The sequence below is a fragment of the Bufo gargarizans genome, chromosome 4 (assembly GCF_014858855.1).
Source record: "Bufo gargarizans isolate SCDJY-AF-19 chromosome 4, ASM1485885v1, whole genome shotgun sequence".
NCBI classification, from domain to species: domain Eukaryota; kingdom Metazoa; phylum Chordata; class Amphibia; order Anura; family Bufonidae; genus Bufo; species Bufo gargarizans.
Window position 1 is genome coordinate 271,592,212 of NC_058083.1, and position 24,271 is coordinate 271,616,482.

Sequence of the window (24,271 nt, forward strand, 5' to 3'; positions counted from 1 at the left end):
CCTGCTTGGGGAGTCCACAGAGGTATGCTATATTCACATCATTCCGTATGCACATATGAAGAGTACCTGTGACTGTATAAACTGTATGCCTATATACATTGTAGTTGACTCCCATAGTAAAACAAAATGTACAAATTCCCAGTACAGGTTACAATGTGTGATGTTTAATAAATTATGTGGCAAATTAATTAACACAGACTCCAAGCAAAACTGACTTCAAAAATTCTCCTCATAATAAATTGTAAAGATGAGTGAAAAATCCTATTTGGCAGTTTGACAAAAAATCTGATTTGTTAAAAATTAATTTGTGACAACTCGCTATGTTAAAACCCTATTCAGTCTATCAATGGGACCATTTTAACAGCCACGTAGACAGAAGTGCACCCGTCTAACAGGCGTTAAAAACGTTAATACGCTAGTGCAATATGGTCTTTTGGGTTAAGAAAAAAATAATTACTTACCTCATCCACTTGCTCGAGGCAGTCCGCTCCTCTCTTGAGTGGAAAAGACCTGCCAAAGGGCCTATGCGGAGCGTGATGACATCACCGCGTGTTCCTTCGGCAGGTCTTTTCCACTCAAGAGAGAAGTGGATTGCCTCTGCGCAAGTAAGTAGATGAGTATTTATATATTTTTTCTCGTTCTTTCTAAGGCTACTTTCAAACTTGCGGCAGAGTGATCCGGCAAGCAGTTCCATCGCTGGAACTGCCTGCCGGATCTGGCAAAACCTATGCCAACTGATGGCATTTGTAAGACTGATCAGGATCCTGATCAGTCTAAAAAATGCCTGATCAGTCAGAAAAATGTATTGAAATGTCGGATCCGTCTTTCCGCTGTCATGCGCACGCTGGCCATCAATGATAATACAATAGAGGGAGGGAGGGGGGACAGGTGGGGGCCGCACACTGGCCACCAATGATAATACAATAGAGGGAGGGAGGGAGGGGGGACCAGGGGGGGCCGCACACTGGCCACCAATGATAATACAATAGAGGGAGGGAGGGGGGCCGGGGGCGCACACTGGCCACCAATGATAATACAATAGAGGGAGGGAGGGGGGCACACACTGGCCACCAATGATATTCAAACTGGTGAGGGAGGGGGTCTGCCCCCTGTTGCCTGGCAGCCCCTGATCTATTACAGGGGGCTATGATACGCACAATTAACCCCTTCAGGTGCGGCACCTGAGGGGTTAATTGTGCTGATCACAGCCCCCTGTAAGAGATCAGGGGCTGCCAGGCAGCAGGGGGCAGTCATGTACACCCTTCTTAGTATATTCTAACTTGAAGCGTCTCCATCACCATGGGAACGCCTCTGTGTTAGAATATACTGTCGGATATGAGTTTTCACGATGTAACTCAAATCCGATGGTATAGTCTAACATAGAGGTGTTCCCATGGTGATGGAGACGCTTCAAGTTAAAATATACTATTGGATTGGAGAAAACTCTGATCCGATGGTATAATAGGAACTCCTGACTTTACATTGAAAGTCAATGGGGGACGGATCTGTTTGCAATTGCACCATGTTGTGTCAACGTCAAACGGATCCGTCCCTATTGACTTGCATTGTAAGTCAGGACGGATCCGCTTGGCTCCGCACGGCCAGGTAGACACCAAAACGACTTTTTCCTTCATGTCCGTGGATCCTCCAAAAATCAAGGAAGACCCACGGAAGGAAAAACGGACACGGATCACGGAACCCGTTTTTGCGGACCGCAAAAAAAAAAAACGGTTGTGTGCATGACGCCGAAGACAACTTTAGCCGCTGTTTTAGGAAAAATGATTCGTTACCATGAAGTGCAGAATTTTTCCTAAACCTCGGATTGAATTCCAGTTCGGATGCTTTGATTTGCTCAACACTATACATTGTTGAAATGTTATTTCATTAGTAATAAGTGGCTAGCGTGCAAGAACAGGTATAGCAGACAATGGCTGTTTTGTGTGGACTCGCGCATTTTGGGCCTATTAAAACATGTTGCGTTTTGAGGATCAGTGAGCGCCACACTTTCTACCATTACCATGGTTCTGTTCTTTGGGCCGCCCGCCACCTACGATATGGTCTTCCAGCCCCCCATGTGAAGGACTTGTGAGAGGGAGCTAGTACAGTATAAGGAAGTCACTGAACAAGTGTTTACCCTGTTTCATAATTCAGACCGATTGTCTGGGTAAGCTTACCTAGAAAAAAAATCTTTATAAGAATTGTCACCTACAAGCGTCACTACTGGCTTTTCAAAACGTTGGGATCTGATGATTTCTCTGCATCAGATGCCCACATCCATGTGTAAGCTGCCGTTCATACTCCTGCCACTACAAGCTTGCGTTATCAGAGCGACGTTTGCTCTAGTTCCCTGACTTCCGGCGTTACAGCGGTGGCTAGTGTAGTCACGTGACAGCGTGATCTCCCGGGAGCCCCTACACTCTTGCAATGGTTCGCGTACGGTAATTGTACTGCCCTGCAGTGTCTTTCAGCTTGTACTTTATCAGGGTAGGCTATCCGGCTGACTTGTCTGATGTATCTATTATATAGACGTAGATTTATCGTGAGAGTAATGGAGCTTCTTCCCCTTAGATACTATTGTGGTGCTCATAGCTTGTGCTAAATGACCTGTTCAGTAGAATAGTACATAGGACTCGTTCACACAGGGCTTTTTTTTGTCTGTGAAATGCAGTAAAGAGCGGATTGCGGTGACGTGCGGACATCCGCTATGACATTTCCCATGGTGATTTATATAGTAGGGCGGTTGTCATTGTCATGTGACTTCACTATGTAGACATGTAGGAAACGAGGAGGGCACAGCCCCAACAAAACCTGGCGCCCCAGCAACTTCCTTTTACACTTAGCCAGGTCTCTAACTCTGCCCCCAGGTGGTAGTTATGTCCCCTTACTGTCCTAACACTGTACAGTGCCCCCACACAGTAGTTATGTCCCCTTACTGTTCTATCACTGTACAGTGCCCCCACACGGTAGTTATGTCCCCTTACTGTCCTAACACTGTACAGTGCTCCCAGGTGGTAGTTATGTCCCCTTACTGTCCTAACACTGTACAGTGCCCCCACACGGTAGTTATGTCCCCTTACTGTCCTAACACTGTACAGTGCCCCCACACGGTAGTTATGTCCCCTTACTGTCCTAACACTGTACAGTGCTCCCAGGTGGTAGTTATGTCCCCTTACTGTCCTAACACTGTACAGTGCCCCCACACAGTAGTTATGTCCCCTTACTGTCCTAACACTGTACAGTGCCCCCACACGGTAGTTATGTCCCCTTACTGTCCTAACACTGTACAGTGCCCCCACACGGTAGTTATGTCCCCTTACTGTCCTAACACTGTACAGTGCTCCCAGGTGGTAGTTATGTCCCTTACTGTCCTAACACTGTACAGTGCTCCCAGGTGGTAGTTATGTCCCTTACTGTCCTAACACTGTACAGTGCCCCCACACGGTAGTTATGTCCCCTTACTGTCCTAACACTGTACAGTGCTCCCAGGTGGTAGTTATGTCCCTTACTGTCCTAACACTGTACAGTGCCCCCACACTGTAGTTATGTCCCCTTACTGTCCTAACACTGTACAGTGCTCCCAGGTGGTAGTTATGTCCCTTACTGTCCTAACACTGTACAGTGCTCCCAGGTGGTAGTTATGTCCCTTACTGTCCTAACACTGTACAGTGCCCCCACACGGTAGTTATGTCCCCTTACTGTCCTAACACTGTACAGTGCTCCCAGGTGGTAGTTATGTCCCTTACTGTCCTAACACTGTACAGTGCCCCCACACTGTAGTTATGTCCCCTTACTGTCCTAACACTGTACAGTGCTCCCAGGTGGTAGTTATGTCCCTTACTGTCCTAACACTGTACAGTGCCCCCACACGGTAGTTATGTCCCCTTACTGTCCTAACACTGTACAGTGCTCCCAGGTGGTAGTTATGTCCCTTACTGTCCTAACACTGTACAGTGCTCCCAGGTGGTAGTTATGTCCCTTACTGTCCTAACACTGTACAGTGCCCCCACATGGTAGTTATGTCCCCTTACAGTGCTAACACTGTACAGTGCCCCAACATGGTAGTTATGTTCTCTTACAGTGCTAACGCTCTACAGTGCCCCCACACAGTAGTTATGTCCCCTTACAGTGCTAAAACTGTGTAAATTATGTGTTTTATTTCGATTTTACACATATTTCTTTTTTTACATAAATGAACATCGGATTACTGTACAGTGCTAAAACTGTACTGTGCCTTCACACAGTAGTTATGGCCCCTTACTGTCCTAACACTGTACAGTGCTCCCAAATGGTAGTTATGTCCCATTACAGTGTTAAAACTGTACAGTGCCTCCACACAGTAGTTAAGTCCCCTTACTGTCCTAACACTGTACAGTGCTCCCAACGGTACTTATGTCCCCTTACTGTCCTAACACTGTACAGTGCCTCCACACAGTAGTTAAGTCCCCTTACTGTCCTAACACTGTACAGTGCTCCCAACGGTACTTATGTCCCCTTACTGTCCTAACACTGTACAGTGCCTCCACACAGTAGTTAAGTCCCCTTACTGTCCTAACACTGTACAGTGCTCCCAACGGTACTTATGTCCCCTTACTGTCCTAACACTGTACAGTGGCCCCACACGGTAGTTATGTCCCCTTACTGTCCTAACACTGTACAGTGCCCCAACACGGTAGTTATGTCCTCTTACAGTGCTAACACTGTACAATGCCCCCACACGGTAGTTATGTCCCCTTACTGTGCTAACACTGTGTAAATTATGTGTTTTATTTCGATTTTACAAATATTTCTTTTTTTACATAAATGAACATCGGATTAAAGGTAGAATATTTACAATTGTGCCTGCGCTGTCGCTTTTAGGTTTTCTCTAAGTGCACTAAGGCAGATAGAGCCGCTGCTGGGTACCTAATTGGATGACGGCTGCTCCGGTCCAAGGTGGTATAGACAGTAATGGGAGTGAACAAACTAATGTTCGGTACCAGCGCTGGAATTTAAATTTAGTTTAGTGATTTACCTTGTACCTATGTGGGGTTTTGATCCGTGGTTGTCTAGCGACTGTCGGGTATGGTGACAGGATACGGTAGCTTGCGCAGCGCTTCTTCAAAGGATTTCTTCCTGCTCAACCTCAGAGCGTGTACGCCGCCCCGGCCGGTAGCTGGCGCGCACGCGAGGGAGCTGTGATGGTGCAGGGTTCCGGGACGAGCGGCGTGACGTCACGACTGTCCTACGGGGTAAGCCAGAGACCAAAAGATCCTACGCGTTTCGAAACCTACGGGTTTCTTCGTCAGGGATGGTTGTTCTAACTATGCTCTGGGTTTATGTAGGTGCCCGGTCCCTATGGCAGCTGCTCAAAGTTAATTAATCAAATCACCATGATTAGGTATTGTATAAGATCCCCTATGGATAGAATATGGCCTTTATCTACTCAAAATAAACATCAATTGGATGGGTTTTAAAATGTAGATGTCTAGAATGCAAATAATTCCATCTCTTGGTTCAGACCGTTAGGTGCCAAAGAGTTCAATCTGAACATCCATTTACTTTCACATCTGGACAGTTGTTTGATAACGTCTCCACCTCTCGGATTTAATTTTATTTTTTCAATACCCCCAAAAAAAGAACCGAAAAAACTGCCTGCGTGGTATTGGGTATAGTGACGGGACAGGGGGTGACCGTCATATTTTTTCTTTATGTTATTAAGATGTTCCCCCATCCTAGTTTTCAGTTCACGTTTGGTTCGACCCACATATATTTTTAAACATGGGCATTTAATGAAATAGACCACGCACCGAGTATTACATGTAATATATTGATTAATTTTGTATTTGTGATGATTATCCCCTATTTCTGTTATGGGAAATTTGGTTATGCCTGGTTTAATTTTTTTACAGTTATTACATAGTTTACATGGGAAGAAACCTTTATGTGTCAGGTGATTTATTTTCTTGGTTTGGGGCAATCTCACGGTGGGCGCTACCATGGTACACAAGCTTAGTGCTTTTCTGAAAATAAATGTGGGATTTTTTGGGATCCTATCACCTATTAGTTTGTCTTGTCGCAACATTTCCCAATGTTTCTTAACGATTCTTTTAAGGATTGTTGCCCCTTCATTATAACCAGTAATTATGGGGATCTTTATGGGGGCATCAGTACATTGGTTTGTAATAAGTTGTTTTGGGTCCTGTGCTTTGTTCTTCAATAGTGGTTGCGATCTATCCCTCTGATTTGTTTAATGGTAGGTTCCAAGTCATCCATTTTGTATCCTTTTTCCATAAATTTGATATTGAGATCTCTAGTTTCCTTGTCAAAATGGCCAATGTTTGTGCAATTCCTGCGTAACCTGATATATTGGCTACGAGGAATATTCGTAAGCCACATGGGTAGATGGCAACTTTTAAGGGGAATGTAACTATTGCAGTCCGTGGGCTTACAATAAGTTTTTGTATGAATCTGCCCTTCCTCAATAATATAGTAAGGTCTAAGAAGTTCACCTGTTCTTTACTATACATTGGTAAAAATTCCAAATAAAATTCATTTTTATTTAAATTAATTAAAAAATGGTTCAGATCCGATTCCTCACCCTTCCAAATAAAAACAATATCATCGATAAAACGTCTCCATAGGACCAGATTCGCACCGAGTCTGCCTTCTGGGAAGATGGCGGTATCCTCCCAGTGGCCCATATATAAATTAGCGAAACTCGGCGCGAATCTGGTCCCCATCGCGGTACCCCACGTCTGCAAATAAAAATCCTGGTTGAATTTAAAATAATTATGTGTGAGGATAAAACTGATACAATCGCCAGTAAATTCTATTTGTTGCTTCGGCATATTCCCATCTTTCTCTAAAAAATATTCAGTCGCTGTCCTTCCTTTTGTGTTTTCGATCACAGTGTATAGGGAGGTGACATCCAGGGTCCCCAAGATATAGTCATCCTCCCATTTAATATCTTCCAGAAGTTGTAGAATATGTTTGGTGTCTTTTAAATATGCCGGAAGTTTCTGAACATGGTCCTGTAATAGGGTGTCCACATATTTGGAAAGATTGGCCGTCAAACTATCTATCCCTGAGATGATCGGTCGACCAGGAGGGTTAATTAAATTTTTATGTATTTTCGGCAAATAATAAAATATGGGGATTTTGGGAAATTGGTTGTTAATAAATTGTGCCTCCTCATCTGTTAAAATACCTTTTAGTTTGCCTTTTTTGATAAGGGATTCAAGTTTGTGTTTGTATGTGTTGGTAGGATCAAAGCTCAATTTTTTATAAGTCTTTGTATCACTAAGGAGTCGTTTTGATTCACTGAGATAGGAATCCTCATCTAAAATGACAATGCCTCCCCCTTTGTCTGCGGGCCTAATCACAATTTGATTGTTAGTTTGTAGTGTCCTAATAGCCTTTTTCTCCCATGGGGACAAATTTTGAGGGCCCGTCCGTTTGTTATTGGGATTGATTTTACGTAAATCTCTCAGTACCAAGGCTTGAAATGCCTTAAACGCGTCAGAATATTCACCTAGGGGGTTAAAATGAGATTTCGGTCTCAGCGTAGTGTGTAAGGGAGTCCTCCTTAAAATGCCTCTATTGGCAACAGTTTGTTGTCCCATATCTGTATGAAGATTATTGTTGGATCCTATAAATGGTGTTACGTCAGCTTTTGGTGTCCTTTTATCGATATTGGAATGCATGTTGGTACTCATTTTTAAAAAATATTTCTTTAAGGCTAAATTTCTCAAAAATTTTTTAATACCTACAAATGCATAAAAGGGGCAAAATTTTGAGGTGGGAGCAAATTTGAGACCTTTATCCAACAGCGCCAGCTCATTATCCTTCAGGGTATAACGACTGAGATTATATATACCCTGCCCTCTCTTACGTTTAATTTCAAGTTTCTTGGTTAGTCCTTTCCCTCTCGTACCTCTTTTTGTTTTTTTCTTTGTGAAAGTCTTGCCTGGAAAAAATCCCTTTTTACTGTCTTTCTTTTTGTTTTTATTATGTTGTCTATTTTTAGGGATTTATCTTTAATTCGTCTATTGGTGTTCCTTTTTAATATTGAGCTATAACTGTGTGGCATTAAATGGTGTGTGTCATTGGTTATTTCTTCCTGGTAAGATAGGACGCCTTTGTTTGCCTGTTCTCCTATGGTGTTGGAATCATCATTACTACAATCTTCATCCAGTGGTTCCAATATATCATACCGGTTACTGGTTTGGATAGAACCATTCGTTGTGGTGGCCCTTATCATTACATTCGGGATTAGGGGCTGTTGTTCAGATATAGTCTCGCTGATGGATATATTGTCCATATTAGACTTAGTTAGAGATTGTCTGTCTGTTGGGTCTTATTGACCCTATACTGGTTGAACAGTCATTTGTATCGTCATCATAAACAGAAAAATCACTGAAATCGGAATTGTGATCCTCACACAAAGTCTTCTCCATTGGTTTATTTACGCTATGTTCTGTATTAATTGCAGTCCCGTCTTTAATTACTATTGATGTTACTAGGTCCCTATCAAATTTTTTGATTTTCATATTCATGATTTCATTCTCTTTCGTTCTTATCCGTGTTTTAATTGATCTGGACATTTTGATTATTTCAATGTGATTTTTATATGGTTTGACGGTTTGAAATAACTCCTTTATTTCTTGATTTATTTTAGTTAAGCCTGCTCTTCTTTTTTCTATAATAAACAGTACGGTTTTTCTTGAGAATTCATGGAATAATGAATTCCATTCGCTAATAATCTCTGGGCCATCTAAGTCGCTGGTTAGCGCTTTATGGATCTGGAGTCCTTTAGGTATTATATCATGTTCCAAGAAATAAAGGAGTTATTTCAAACCGTCAAACCATATAAAAATCACATTGAAATAATCAAAATGTCCAGATCAATTAAAACACGGATAAGAACGAAAGAGAATGAAATCATGAATATGAAAATCAAAAAATTTGATAGGGACCTAGTAACATCAATAGTAATTAAAGACGGGACTGCAATTAATACAGAACATAGCGTAAATAAACCAATGGAGAAGACTTTGTGTGAGGATCACAATTCCGATTTCAGTGATTTTTCTGTTTATGATGACGATACAAATGACTGTTCAACCAGTATAGGGTCAATAAGACCCAACAGACAGACAATCTCTAACTAAGTCTAATATGGACAATATATCCATCAGCGAGACTATATCTGAACAACAGCCCCTAATCCCGAATGTAATGATAAGGGCCACCACAACGAATGGTTCTATCCAAACCAGTAACCGGTATGATATATTGGAACCACTGGATGAAGATTGTAGTAATGATGATTCCAACACCATAGGAGAACAGGCAAACAAAGGCGTCCTATCTTACCAGGAAGAAATAACCAATGACACACACCATTTAATGCCACACAGTTATAGCTCAATATTAAAAAGGAACACCAATAGACGAATTAAAGATAAATCCCTAAAAATAGACAACATAATAAAAACAAAAAGAAAGACAGTAAAAAGGGATTTTTTCCAGGCAAGACTTTCACAAAGAAAAAAACAAAAAGAGGTACGAGAGGGAAAGGACTAACCAAGAAACTTGAAATTAAACGTAAGAGAGGGCAGGGTATATATAATCTCAGTCGTTATACCCTGAAGGATAATGAGCTGGCGCTGTTGGATAAAGGTCTCAAATTTGCTCCCACCTCAAAATTTTGCCCCTTTTATGCATTTGTAGGTATTAAAAATTTTTTGAGAAATTTAGCCTTAAAGAAATATTTTTTAAAAATGAGTACCAACATGCATTCCAATATCGATAAAAGGACACCAAAAGCTGATGTAACACCATTTATAGGATCCAACAATAATCTTCATACAGATATGGGACAACAAACTGTTGCCAATAGAGGCATTTTAAGGAGGACTCCCTTACACACTACGCTGAGACCGAAATCTCATTTTAACCCCCTAGGTGAATATTCTGACGCGTTTAAGGCATTTCAAGCCTTGGTACTGAGAGATTTACGTAAAATCAATCCCAATAACAAACGGACGGGCCCTCAAAATTTGTCCCCATGGGAGAAAAAGGCTATTAGGACACTACAAACTAACAATCAAATTGTGATTAGGCCCGCAGACAAAGGGGGAGGCATTGTCATTTTAGATGAGGATTCCTATCTCAGTGAATCAAAACGACTCCTTAGTGATACAAAGACTTATAAAAAATTGAGCTTTGATCCTACCAACACATACAAACACAAACTTGAATCCCTTATCAAAAAAGGCAAACTAAAAGGTATTTTAACAGATGAGGAGGCACAATTTATTAACAACCAATTTCCCAAAATCCCCATATTTTATTATTTGCCGAAAATACATAAAAATTTAATTAACCCTCCTGGTCGACCGATCATCTCAGGGATAGATAGTTTGACGGCCAATCTTTCCAAATATGTGGACACCCTATTACAGGACCATGTTCAGAAACTTCCGGCATATTTAAAAGACACCAAACATATTCTACAACTTCTGGAAGATATTAAATGGGAGGATGACTATATCTTGGGGACCCTGGATGTCACCTCCCTATACACTGTGATCGAAAACACAAAAGGAAGGACAGCGACTGAATATTTTTTAGAGAAAGATGGGAATATGCCGAAGCAACAAATAGAATTTACTGGCGATTGTATCAGTTTTATCCTCACACATAATTATTTTAAATTCAACCAGGATTTTTATTTGCAGACGTGGGGTACCGCGATGGGGACCAGATTCGCGCCGAGTTTCGCTAATTTATATATGGGCCACTGGGAGGATACCGCCATCTTCCCAGAAGGCAGACTCGGTGCGAATCTGGTCCTATGGAGACGTTTTATCGATGATATTGTTTTTATTTGGAAGGGTGAGGAATCGGATCTGAACCATTTTTTAATTAATTTAAATAAAAATGAATTTTATTTGGAATTTTTACCAATGTATAGTAAAGAACAGGTGAACTTCTTAGACCTTACTATATTTATTGAGGAAGGGCAGATTCATACAAAAACTTATTGTAAGCCCACGGACTGCAATAGTTACATTCCCCTTAAAAGTTGCCATCTACCCATGTGGCTTACGAATATTCCTCGTAGCCAATATATCAGGTTACGCAGGAATTGCACAAACATTGGCCATTTTGACAAGGAAACTAGAGATCTCAATATCAAATTTATGGAAAAAGGATACAAAATGGATGACTTGGAACCTACCATTAAACAAATCAGAGGGATAGATCGCAACGCACTATTGAAGAACAAAGCACAGGACCCAAAACAACTTATTACAAACCAATGTACTGATGCCCCCATAAAGATCCCCATAATTACTGGTTATAATGAAGGGGCAACAATCCTTAAAAGAATCGTTAAGAAACATTGGGAAATGTTGCGACAAGACAAACTAATAGGTGATAGGATCCCAAAAAATCCCACATTTATTTTCAGAAAAGCACTAAGCTTGTGTACCATGGTAGCGCCCACCGTGAGATTGCCCCAAACCAAGAAAATAAATCACCTGACACATAAAGGTTTCTTCCCATGTAAACTATGTAATAACTGTAAAAAAATTAAACCAGGCATAACCAAATTTCCCATAACAGAAATAGGGGATAATCATCACAAATACAAAATTAATCAATATATTACATGTAATACTCGGTGCGTGGTCTATTTCATTAAATGCCCATGTTTAAAAATATATGTGGGTCGAACCAAACGTGAACTGAAAACTAGGATGGGGGAACATCTTAATAACATAAAGAAAAAATATGACGGTCACCCCCTGTCCCGTCACTATACCCAATACCACGCAGGCAGTTTTTTCGGTTCTTTTTTTGGGGGTATTGAAAAAATAAAATTAAATCCGAGAGGTGGAGACGTTATCAAACAACTGTCCAGATGTGAAAGTAAATGGATGTTCAGATTGAACTCTTTGGCACCTAACGGTCTGAACCAAGAGATGGAATTATTTGCATTCTAGACATCTACATTTTAAAACCCATCCAATTGATGTTTATTTTGAGTAGATAAAGGCCATATTCTATCCATAGGGGATCTTATACAATACCTAATCATGGTGATTTGATTAATTAACTTTGAGCAGCTGCCATAGGGACCGGGCACCTACATAAACCCAGAGCATAGTTAGAACAACCATCCCTGACGAAGAAACCCGTAGGTTTCGAAACGCGTAGGATCTTTTGGTCTCTGGCTTACCCCGTAGGACAGTCGTGACGTCACGCCGCTCGTCCCGGAACCCTGCACCATCACAGCTCCCTCGCGTGCGCGCCAGCTACCGGCCGGGGCGGCGTACACGCTCTGAGGTTGAGCAGGAAGAAATCCTTTGAAGAAGCGCTGCGCAAGCTACCGTATCCTGTCACCATACCCGACAGTCGCTAGACAACCACGGATCAAAACCCCACATAGGTACAAGGTAAATCACTAAACTAAATTTAAATTCCAGCGCTGGTACCGAACATTAGTTTGTTCACTCCCATTACTGAACATCGGATTACTGTACAGTGCTAAAACTGTACTGTGCCTTCACACAGTAGTTATGGCCCCTTACTGTCCTAACACTGTACAGTGCCCCAACACGGTAGTTATGTCCTCTTATTCTCCTAAGGCCGAATGCACACGGCCGTGAGCGGTCCTTGGTAACACGGGCTGGATTCCTGCTGAGATAGAAGGTGTGTCCAAGATCATACCAGTGTACTACTGTACTGCGGCGGCAGCAGGAAGCGCACAGCGTCATAGCACCCAATGACGCCGTGCGCTCCTGCTCTGAACAGGAATCCAGCCCGTGTTACCACGGACCGCTCTCGGCCGCGGAATACGGCCGTGTGCATTCGGCCTAACACTGTACAGTGCCTCCACACAGTAGTTATGTCCCCTTACTGTTCTATCACTGTACAGTGCCCCCACACGGTAGTTATGTCCCCTTACTGTCCTAACACTGTACATTCCCCCCACATGGTAGTTATGTCCCCTTACAGTCCTAAAATGATACAGTGCCCTCACACGATAATTATGTCCCCTTAGTGCCCCCCTCACAGTAAGAATTCCCTCTTAGTGCCCATATAGTTATGTCCCTATCAGGGGCGGACTGGGAACTTAAAGTGGCCCTGGAAAACAATACTAAGTGGCCCCATTTTGTAGTCGGATCCAAATTGATGGAAGGCAGAGCCAGCAATACCATATTGTGGCACATTATACCACCCCAACAGATCCAAATACCACAACCCATCACAAAATATTAGAAGCAGCACAAAATACATCCCCAAAAACTATCACTGGCCGTCCACGAGGAGGGCTCAGGCAGCCCCATGGGAAATTTCCCTGTGAGGTCTATGGCCAATTCGCCCCTGGCCCCCCAGATGTTAATAAAATTAAAAAGTATGAATGGAGAACATTTTGCTCCCCCCAACAACAGACATGATGCAGTGACGTCATCATGTCTGCTGAGCAAGGGAGGCCAATCCCTAGCTTATGCTATTTCTAGTCTCATTCACTAAATATATAAACACACACGTATATTGTAAATTCAATCTTTATTATTTAAAAATATATATAAATATATAATTGTGGACAGATTACATTCATGGCAGTGATTACAAGACAATACTGCGACAACATGAAAGGTTCCCCCCTTACATCACTCCTGCTGGCGACAGTACAAGATTTGCCAAATCTATGCACAATATCAGTAATACTGTTGTACCGTCACTAATAACCGGTGAATTCCGGATTAACATTAGTTAACTGTGCTGGTCAAGGTCAATTGATTATCCCCCTTTTATATTGTCAGAGCTGAACTTATAATCCATTACCTGGAGCTACCTAGGCATACTTCCATGCATTTTATCACACGACAGCTCAATACATAATGACAATACATGGCCTCTGTATTCTAATATCAACAGTGAATTCACATTATCCAATCACAAGTATCAGAAAGGTGTAATAAATATACAATATATGTATGCGCTGTATAGAGCACAAAACATAACATTAAACACCCCCGCTTGTCATATGTTGCTATGAAGGTAAAACTCTATCACAGTCTCCCAGAAGAGGATACTTAGATATCCAAAATCGTAGTATAACATCCATACATACTTAAATGGCAGAAAGGAGCAAATAAGTCATGGTTTAAAAGAAGTGTGACACTTACATAGCACAGAATAGTATATACCAGGAGTGAGGGGAGGGTTCCAACCCGGACACGTGTTTCGCCTTTGCTTCCTCTTGGGGGCGCACTATAACCAACACACCTTATATACCCACAATAATTAAATCTATTTAGACAATTAGAACAGCGCACCTGTAGCCTCTTGGCTGGATTAACATTTGCTCCGTCCTCACCCAGGAACATGCACGCCCGCATCTCGCGGGACTTCGCATGATCTCATCAGACTCCCGATCACGTGTATCCGCCACGTGACACCGCAGCGTCGGCTGGCAGAACTCGTCCTGGCGCTGGGGAGTCACATGGGAGACCACACGAAGGGGGAGAGAAACCACTCCCATCTTGGCTGAGGACTATTCTGCCCTCATTTCAAATATATTAGGCCGCCACATAGGGAGATGGAAAATGACCATATACACTGGGAGATCGTAGTCTGTCAATCATAGAGCATCCAGAACTCCCCCCATGGGTCAGTATAAATATCGATGATCACCCTTACTTATACACTTCTTAACCCCTACTTCTATCTAAATACATAGTGATAAAAGATATATATATATATATATATATATCGTATTTATCGGCGTATAACACGCACTTTTTCCCCCTGAAAATGGGGGACAAATGATGTATGCGTGTTATACGCCGATATAATGTTAAGAAGCCATGTTTTTACAGTATTAACAAGTACCGTATGCACCATATACACCGCCAATATAATGTACATACCGCACAGCAGCGAGTGGAGCAACAAAACATGTATTACCCATGATATGCTGGAATAATGGGTAATACATATTTTGTTGTTTTGCTCAGTTAGTTGTTACATTTCTTTTTATATCTCTATTACCACCTGCACTTGGCACACTTGCCTCTGTCTGTATTGTACAGTTCAATGGCTATGTGCATACCTTATGCGGCCATCCCAGGTTTTTGGGTGGGCTAGTTTGCCTTGTGCTATTTGTACATTTTTTCATTTATCTTTCTGTGCATGCAACATACATACCAGTACACTGAGTTACTTTGAGTGAACCTACAGTTCTCACAATTTTCATGTTGATGTATACCTAGGGCTGTGACACCTGAAATGGTCTTCCAACAGTCTTGAAGGAGTTCCCACAGATGCTTAGCACTTGTTGGCCCTTTTGCCTTCACTCTGCAGTCCATCTCACCCCAAACCATCTCGATTGGGTTGAGGTCATCTGGCGCAGCACCCCATCACTCTCCTTCGTGGTCAAATAGCCCTTACACAGCCTGGAGGTGTGTTTGGGGTCATTGTCCTGTTGAAAAATAAATGATGGTCCAACTAAACGCAAACCGGATGGAATAGCATGCCGCTGCAAGATGCTGTGGTAGCCATGCTGGTTCAGTATGCCTTCAATTTTGAATAAATCCCCAACAGTGTCACCAGCAAAGCACCCCCACACCATCACACCTCCTCCTCCGTGCTTCCATCCGTTGACCTTTTCTGCATCACACAAAGACACGGTGGCTGGAACCAAAGATCTCAAATTTGGACTCCTCACAGGGCTCCAGACTAAAAAAATATCAAGGAGCCATTGGCTCCTAACCTGAAAAATTTAGGAGCCAAATTGAAATTGCATATAATTATGGTATAATAAAAATAAAAAAAACACACATGTCTTACCTAGGGTTGCGCCACCAATGATTCTAATTTATAATACTGTAGATGGGTACACTACAAGGGGCATACTATAGGCAGCACATTGGATGCGCCTGAGCTCTGGGTATACGTGTGCATCAAAATCAGAAGTGGCCACTGGCGCTGACCAACACGGGTCTTGGTGTACACTGACAGGACAGAGCTTGGGCATCACGTGGGTGACAGCCTATGTACTTTTCCACACTGGCACAGAAGCAGATGGCGGTATAGATTAACCTTATGTGTTCTGGGTCATGTGTAGAGACAGTATAGTACCAATGGATAGTGCATGGCGGAGAACCGCATATAAACATTGACGTACAAAGACACCTGCACACAGACAGGGCACACGCATGCAGCATCCTGCTGTACACTGCAAGCCCCGGAATAGCTGGTACTTATTACTGTGGCTGAATGAAATGCCAGTAAATACCAGAACCTAAACAGTTTGGCAGCTGGGATGAATTGTGGAGGAGCCATCCTCGCTCTCCTCTGCCAGCACACGCGTGGTTAATGTATTTTTCATGAGGCCACACACATATTGTGTACAGTAGACATAACTGCATACCCTGCAACGGCGTACGTATGCCAAATGTGACACATCCACCTCGTATCGTCGGCGCCGACGCTCATCCTCCTCATTGTCTGTGCATGCAACATCGGCGATAGGGAAATATACAGTAAGCGTCCCCGCAGTTGGAGAAGGAGGCGGTCCCTCCCCCCTGTACTGCTGCTGCCACCAATGGGCTGATAGCAGGGAGGGGCTAATGCCACTGCACCACCAATGAATATCGTTTATGCTTACAATACAAACGCAGGCTGCCATGCGGGTGCCGGACACATCCCATACCCGGCACCCAGCCTCTATGACTGCGCGCTGCGATCCGCCGCTATTAACCTCCCAGGTGCAGCACCTGAGGGGGTTAATAGCGGCAGATCGCAGCGCGCAGTCATAGAGGCTGGGTGCCGGGTATGGGATGTGTCCGGCAGCCGCATGGCAGCCTGCGTTTGTATTGTAAGCATAAACGATATTCATTGGTGGTGCAGTGGCATTAGCCCCTCCCTGCTATCAGCCCATTGGTGGCAGCAGCAGTACAGGGGGGAGGGACAGCCTCCTTCTCCCCCATCACTGTGTTGTTGAGAACATGGCCTTGCTGAGAGCAGCGCGTGCCATGTCAGTTTGTGAAAGCGGCAGAGCAGCGGCGGTTCTAGGCGCAAATGGCGACAAGACTACAAAGTCTTGTCGCCATTTAGCAATTCTAGGTCGCATTTGCGACCATTTTGGTCGCCATCTGGAGCCCTGCCTCAGACCAAAGCACAGATTTCCACTAGTCTAATGTCCATTCCTTGTGTTCTTTAGCCCAAACAAGTCTCTTCTGCTTGTTGCCTGTCCTTAGCAGTGGTTTCCTAGCAGATATTCTACCATGAAGGCCTGATTCACACAGTCTCCTCTTAACAGTTGTTCTAGAGATGTGTCTGCTGCTAGAACTCTGTGTGGCATTGACCTGGTCTCTAATCTGAGCTGCTGTTAACCTGCGATTTCTGAGGCTGGTGACTCGGATGAACTTATCCTCCGCAGCAGAGGTGACTCTTGGTCTTCCTTTCCTGGAGCGGTCCGCATGTGAGCCAGTTTCTTTGTAGCGCTTGATGGTTTTTGTGACTGCACTTGGGGACACTTTCAAAGTTTTCCCAATTTTTCGGACTGACTGACCTTCTTTTCTTAAAGTAATGATGGCCACTTGTTTTTCTTTACTTAGCTGCTTTTTTCTTGCCATAATACAAATTCTAACAGTCTATTCAGTAGGACTATCAGCTGTGTATCCATCTGACTTCTCTACAACGCAACTGATGGTCCCAACCCCATTTATAAGGCAAGAAATCCCACTTATTAAACCTGACAGGGCACACCTGTGAAGTGAAAACAGGTGACTACCTCTTGAAGCTCATCAAGAGAATGCCAAGAGTGTGCAAAGCAGTAATCAAAGCAAAAGGTGGCTACTTTGAAGAACCTAGAATATGACATATTTTCAGTTGTTTCACACTTTTTTGTTATGTATATAATTCCACATGTGTTAATTCATAGTTTTGATGCCTTTAGTGTGAATCTAGAATTTTCATAGTTAGAAATATAAAGAAAACTCTTTGAATAAGAAGGTGTGTCCAAACTTTTGGTCTGTACTGTATATATATTAATAAATATCTAAAATACACATGGGGTATAAAAATTATACTTGTGCAAAACAATTAATCATAATAAGATGCGCATATTTCATTAAGAATAATTATATAACAAAACACCATTTTTAGATATAAGTGGGAAAACCACATTCAATTGGTGAAAAGTGAAAAATGAAAATAATAAAAATAAAGTTAAAAATAAAATAAAAGGTGCCAAGTGCAAAATGACATGGTGTGAACCGACATAGGAGGGGCAGAGATAAGAGTATATACAAATGCATATACATGCATACTTAAACCATATGGCTAAAAACATCATCATTATCGATAGCCCCTCGTGGCGCTGAAAACGGAGCCCACAGAAATCCAAATGGCAGATCGAGATTCAATTATAAAAAATTCCCTAAAGGGGGAAACCCCCCTATGATCACTCATTATTCATAACTGAAGGATTGAAGATATATAAAGTCCTTTCATCTTGACGTATCAGGGCATATTGGGACCGAAATACTGTGGGTATCTGGTGGTGTTGGCTGGAAAGATGCATAAATGAAAACAGTTAAAAACAAGATCATATATACAGTCGTGGACAAAAGTTTTGAGAATTACATAAATATTGGAAATTGGAAAAGTTGCTGCTTAAGTTTTTATAATAGCAATTTGCATATACTCCAGAATGTAATGAAGAGTGATCAGATGAATTGCATAGTCCTTCTTTGCCATGAAAATTAACTTAATCCCCAAAAAAACTTTCCACTGCATTTCATTGCTGTCATTAAAGGACCTGCTGAGATCATCTCAGTAATCCTCTTGTTAACTCAGGTGAGAATGTTGACGAGCACAAGGCTGGAGATAATTATGTCAGGCTGATTGGGTTAAAATGGCAGACTTGACCTGTTAAAAGGAGGGTGATGCTTGAAATCATTGTTCTTCCATTGTTAACCATGGTGACCTGCAAAGAAACGCGTGCAGCCATCATTGTGTTGCATAAAAATGGTTTCACAGGCAAGGATATGATATTGTGGCTACTAAGATTGCACCTCAATCAACAATTTATAGGGTCATCAAGAACTTCAAGGAAAGAGGTTCAATTCTTGTTAAGAAGGCTTCAGGGCGTCCAAGAAATACCAGCAAGCACCAGGATCGTTTCCTAAAGAGGATTCAGCTGCGGGATCGGAGTGCCTCCTGTGCAGAGCTTGCTCAGGAAAGGCAGCAGGCAGGTGTGAGCGCATCTGCACGCACAGTGAGGCGAAGACTTTTGGAATATGGCCTGGTGTCAAGAAGGGCAGCAAAGAAGCCACTTCTCTCCAAAAACAAAACAGGGACAGATTGATCTTCTGCAGAAAATATGGTGAATGGACTGCTGAGGACTGGGGCAAAGTCATATTCTCCGATGAAGCCTCTTTCCGATTGTTTGGGGCATCAGGAAAAAGGCTTGTCCGAAGAAGAAAAGGTGAGCGCAACCATCAGTACTGTGTCATGCCAACAGTAAAGCATCCTGAGACCATTCATGTGTGGGGTTGCTTCTCATCCAAGGGAGTGGGCTCACTCACAATTTTGCCCAAAAACACAGCCATGAATAAAGAATGGTACCAAAACACCCTCCAACAGCAACTTCTTCCAACAATCCAACAACAGTTTGGTGAAGAACAATGCATTTTTCAGCATGATGGAGCACCGTGCCATAATGCAAAAGTGATAACTAAGTGGCTCGGGGACCAAAACGTTGACATTTTGGGTCCATGGCCTGGAAACTCCCCAGATCTTAATCCCATTGAGAACTTGTGGTCAATCCTCAAGAGGCGGGTGGACAAACAAAAACCCACTAATTCTGACAAACTCCAAGAAGTGATTATGAAAGAATGGGTTGCTATTAGTCAGGAATTGGCCCAGAAGTTGATTGAGAGCATGCCCAGTCGAATTGCAGAGGTCCTGAAAAAGAAGGGCCAACACTGCAAATACTGACTCTTTGCATAAATGTCATGTAATTGTTGATAAACGCCTTTGAAACGTATGAAGTGCGTGTAATTATATTTCACTACATCACAGAAACAACTGAAACAAAGATCTAAAAGCAGTTTAGCAGCAAACTTTGTGAAAACTAATATTTGTGTCATTCTCAAAACTTTTGGCCACGACTGTACACCAAGATTAAAAGATACACAAAATGTTAAAATGCCGGGCCATGACCCAGGCAGGGAGATCACCACAAGAGTCAAGCACGGTCATATGAAAAAGAGGTAGGGGTACCCAATATCAATGGCTTACAAAAATGGGGCAAAACTGTTACCCTCGTTGAGTCCAAATGGAGTGACTGTATTAAGAACACAAATCCACTTTGCTTCTTCTTGACTCAAGATTTTTTTCCAATCTCCGCCTCACCCGATCAATTCCCCTAAAGCGCAGGAGGGATCCGTCGAAGTATGTTTCTCTTTAATGTTTCTGGCTACTGTCTGCAGCTGTGTAGGATCCTCCTTATCCTTTGCTGCTTCTATTGAGAGTACATGTTCTCTGATCCTTCTTCTAAACTGTCTTGCTGTCAAGCCAACATAGATAAGGCTACATGGACAAATTGCCCAATAAATCACCCCAATTGTGGTACAAGTGATTGGGTGCGTGATTTTTAATTCTCTATCGTGAGTAGAGTTACTAAAATTTGTAGCCCTCTCTATATTGGCACAGGCCACACATTTACCACACTCCTTGTTTCCCCAGGGAATTTCCTTGGTACGAAAGAGGCCAGGCTCTTTCCAAACATAGTGGCTCTGGACTAAATGGTCATGGAGGTTCTTGGTTTGCCGATATGTAATAGCCTGAGCAGGGCATGACAACCATGCTATCTATGTGCGGATCTCTGCCAGGTTAGCAGCACATGTGTAGCCTTTTTGTTTTTGTTTTAGAATTGAGCTATATCCGCCTCCCTTCAGGTGCACTGGGTGGGGTCGTTGGTTTGAGTTTAAATTACGCCCACTCCCAGTGTCCTGTGCGGGTTATAGCTTCTGTCTGCCTCAGAGGAAGGAAGGAAGGAAGGATTTGCTCGTCCTGCTCAGTAAAGATGAGTCTGTTTTTGTTTTCTTGTGGTTGTCTGTCTAGGCTGTTAGAGAGACGCCTACCCCCTCCAGGTTCTGAGGGAGCAGGCTGCCTCTTTCCCCCTTTCACCATCTTGGGGATTCTAGGGAAGCTTCAGCCTAGGCACGAGGACCTGTTTATTCCCACCTTCAGGGTCTGAACGTGGGCATAGAAGTCTAGGGAGAGCTGTTAGGGATTTGTCAGGAGGTGACCTCTATCCCCAGCTTGTTGCCTAGACACTTGTTTGTTTATATCCTGTGTATCTTGTATCCTGTAGGAACTGTTGCCACTGTGGGTCGATCGTAAGAATCTCCCAGTATTTGTTAATAGCAGTATGTACCTCCTTCCACTTTTTATTGAATCCGGTAATGAGCCGTATGTCATCCATGTCTTGCCTTCTTTTTCTTATGGAGGAGATCAGATCTTTTAGAGGATTGGGCTCTCTGGTAGGCTCGTTCTATACATCGTACGCCATATCCCATCTGCTGGAACCTATCACGAAGGTCCTCAGCCTGAAATTCAAAAGATTCATCAGTGGAGAAAATTCTTCTAGCTCTTAGGAACTGTCCCACAGGTATATTCTTAATCAGATTACCTGGGTGCAGACTGTGCATGTAATAATGCATTTACTAAAGTCTGCTTTCTATATAAATCAGTCCCAATTCGTCCTTGAGAATCCACCCGGAAGACCATATCCAGAAACTCCATGTCAGTTCGACCCCCGCAAACAGAAAAAAGTTGTGAGTGAGGACATACTCTAGTAGGGACAAAATAAATTTGCATCTTCCCTTACCCATGTTGGTGGTATGTAGAAAAAATTCCGCCGCCTTCAAACCATCTTGATGTCTTATGGAGGTGTAGAGTGACTCTACATCGCAAGTGGCAATGATCATGTCTGGTTCTAACTGTATATCCTCCACCTTCTTAAATATATCTGTGGTGTCTTGCAAATATAAAGGTAGTTCTTCCACCAATGGGTGTAGGAAATGTTTCACATATCTACAGATAGAACCGTTCAAACTGTTCATTCCTGATATTGGTCTTACGGGTGGGTTCATCATGTCCTTGTGCACCGTGGGAAGAAAGTACAGAGTAGGGCTCACTGGGTGTGCATACACGAGGTGCGAACGCTGTTTGTCAGATATCTTTCCTTCTTCCACTCCTTGGTGGAGTATCCCTTCCAATTCTTGTTTAAATTTCATTAAGGGATTATAGGTCAGTTTTCTATAACACTCACTATGATGCAATTGGCTATAGGCCTCTCTTTCATACATATTGGTTGGCCATATAACAACATTCCCACCCTTGTCGGCAGATTTTATCACTATATGCAAACTGTTGTAATTCCTACGCCGTTCACCTTATTTGGATCTAAATACCCTCAAATTAACGCTGACAGTCTGCAGTTAAGGCAAATCTTGTTCCTTTCATTTCAAATCCATTGTGGTGGTGTATAGAGCCAAAAAGTGTCAATGTTCCAATATTTATGGACCTGACTGTACATGTAGGTGAAAAAGATAGTCCCCTCCCTAGTATCTTAATCTGATCTTGGGTCAGGGCAGGACTGGAAGGTTTAATTACCTGCAGTTGTTTATTCCCCTCTGGGTGTCTCTTCCCTAAGGGCTGTTGGGCATCCCCCCAATCTTGCGCTTTGTAAATCTCTTACGGTATCTGCGCATTCCCTATCCAGAGAGACCTCCATCTTCAGACAATGACGCTGCTGATGAAATTGTTGTGGAGTGTATACTTTATTATTCTCCATATCTTGGAGGTCACGCTGGAATTTCTTCCTCTTGATGTTTTTTATCTGTTTCTCCAGATAGCCCTCAGCCAACATGGCGAGTATGCGACTCCTAGCCACTCCCCTTCCCGCATTCGCAGGTGTGAGGCTGGGAGTGGTTTCTCTTCCCCTTTGTATGGTCTCCCATGTGACTCCCCAGCGCCAGGACGATTTCTACCGGCCGACACTGGGGAGTCACGTGGCGGATACACGTGATCGGGAGTCTGATGAGATCAAGCGAAGTCCCGCGAGATGCGGGCGTCCATGTTCCTGGGTGAGGACGAAGCAAATGTTAATCCAGCCAAGAGGCTACAGGTGCGCTGTTCTAATTGTCTAAATAGATTTAATTATTGTGGGTATATAAGGTGTGTTGGTTATAGTGCGCCCCCAAGAGGAAGCAAAGGCGAAACACGTGTCCGGGTTGGAACCCTCCCCTCACTCCTGGTATATACTATTCTGTGCTATGTAAGTGTCACACTTCTTTTAAACCATGACTTATTTGCTCCTTTCTGCCATTTAAGTATGTATGGATGTTATACTACGATTTTGGATATCTAAGTATCCTCTTCTGGGAGACTGTGATAGAGTTTTACCTTCATAGCAACATATGACAAGCGGGGGTGTTTAATGTTATGTTTTGTGCTCTATACAGCGCATACATATATTGTATATTTATTACACCTTTCTGATACTTGTGATTGGATAATGTGAATTCACTGTTGATATTAGAATACAGAGGCCATGTATTGTCATTATGTATTGAGCTGTCGTGTGATAAAATGCATGGAAGTATGCCTAGGTAGCTCCAGGTAATGGATTATAAGTTCAGCTCTGACAATATAAAAGGGGGATAATCAATTGACCTTGACCAGCACAGTTAACTAATGTTAATCCGGAATTCACCGGTTATTAGTGACGGTACAACAGTATTACTGATATTGTGCATAGATTTGGCAAATCTTGTACTGTCGCCAGCAGGAGTGATGTAAGGGGGAACCTTTCATGTTGTCGCAGTATTGTCTTGTAATCACTGCCATGAATGTAATCTGTCCACAATTATATATTTATATATATTTTTAAATAATAAAGATGGAATTTACAATATATGTGTGTGTTTATATATTTGGTGAATCATTATATGCTGACCTACATATAAAGGGAACCTGTCACCAGGATTTTGTGTATAGAGCTGAGGACATGGGCTGCTAGATGGCCGCTAGCACATCCACAATACCCAGTCCCTATAGCTCTGTGTGCTTTTATTGTGGTAAAAAAACGATCTGATCCATATGCAAATTACCCTTAGATGTGTTCTGTATGTTAGATGAGTCCAGCGTGAAGGAGCCTAGCACCGCCCCGCATCCTCAGAATCTCCTCCTT

At 42.7% G+C, this 24,271-nt stretch overlaps 1 protein-coding gene across 1 annotated transcript in view; it reads left to right on the forward strand.

Moving 5' to 3' along the window:
* The first annotated feature begins 2,367 nt into the window (after nt 1–2,367).
* SMIM8 (small integral membrane protein 8) overlaps nt 2,368–24,271 on the forward strand; it is a 31,888-nt gene continuing 9,984 nt past the window's right edge. The window contains exon 1 of the mRNA XM_044291407.1: nt 2,368–2,484. The gene's annotated coding sequence lies outside the window, so the exon portion shown is untranslated. The remainder of the gene's footprint in view (nt 2,485–24,271) is intronic.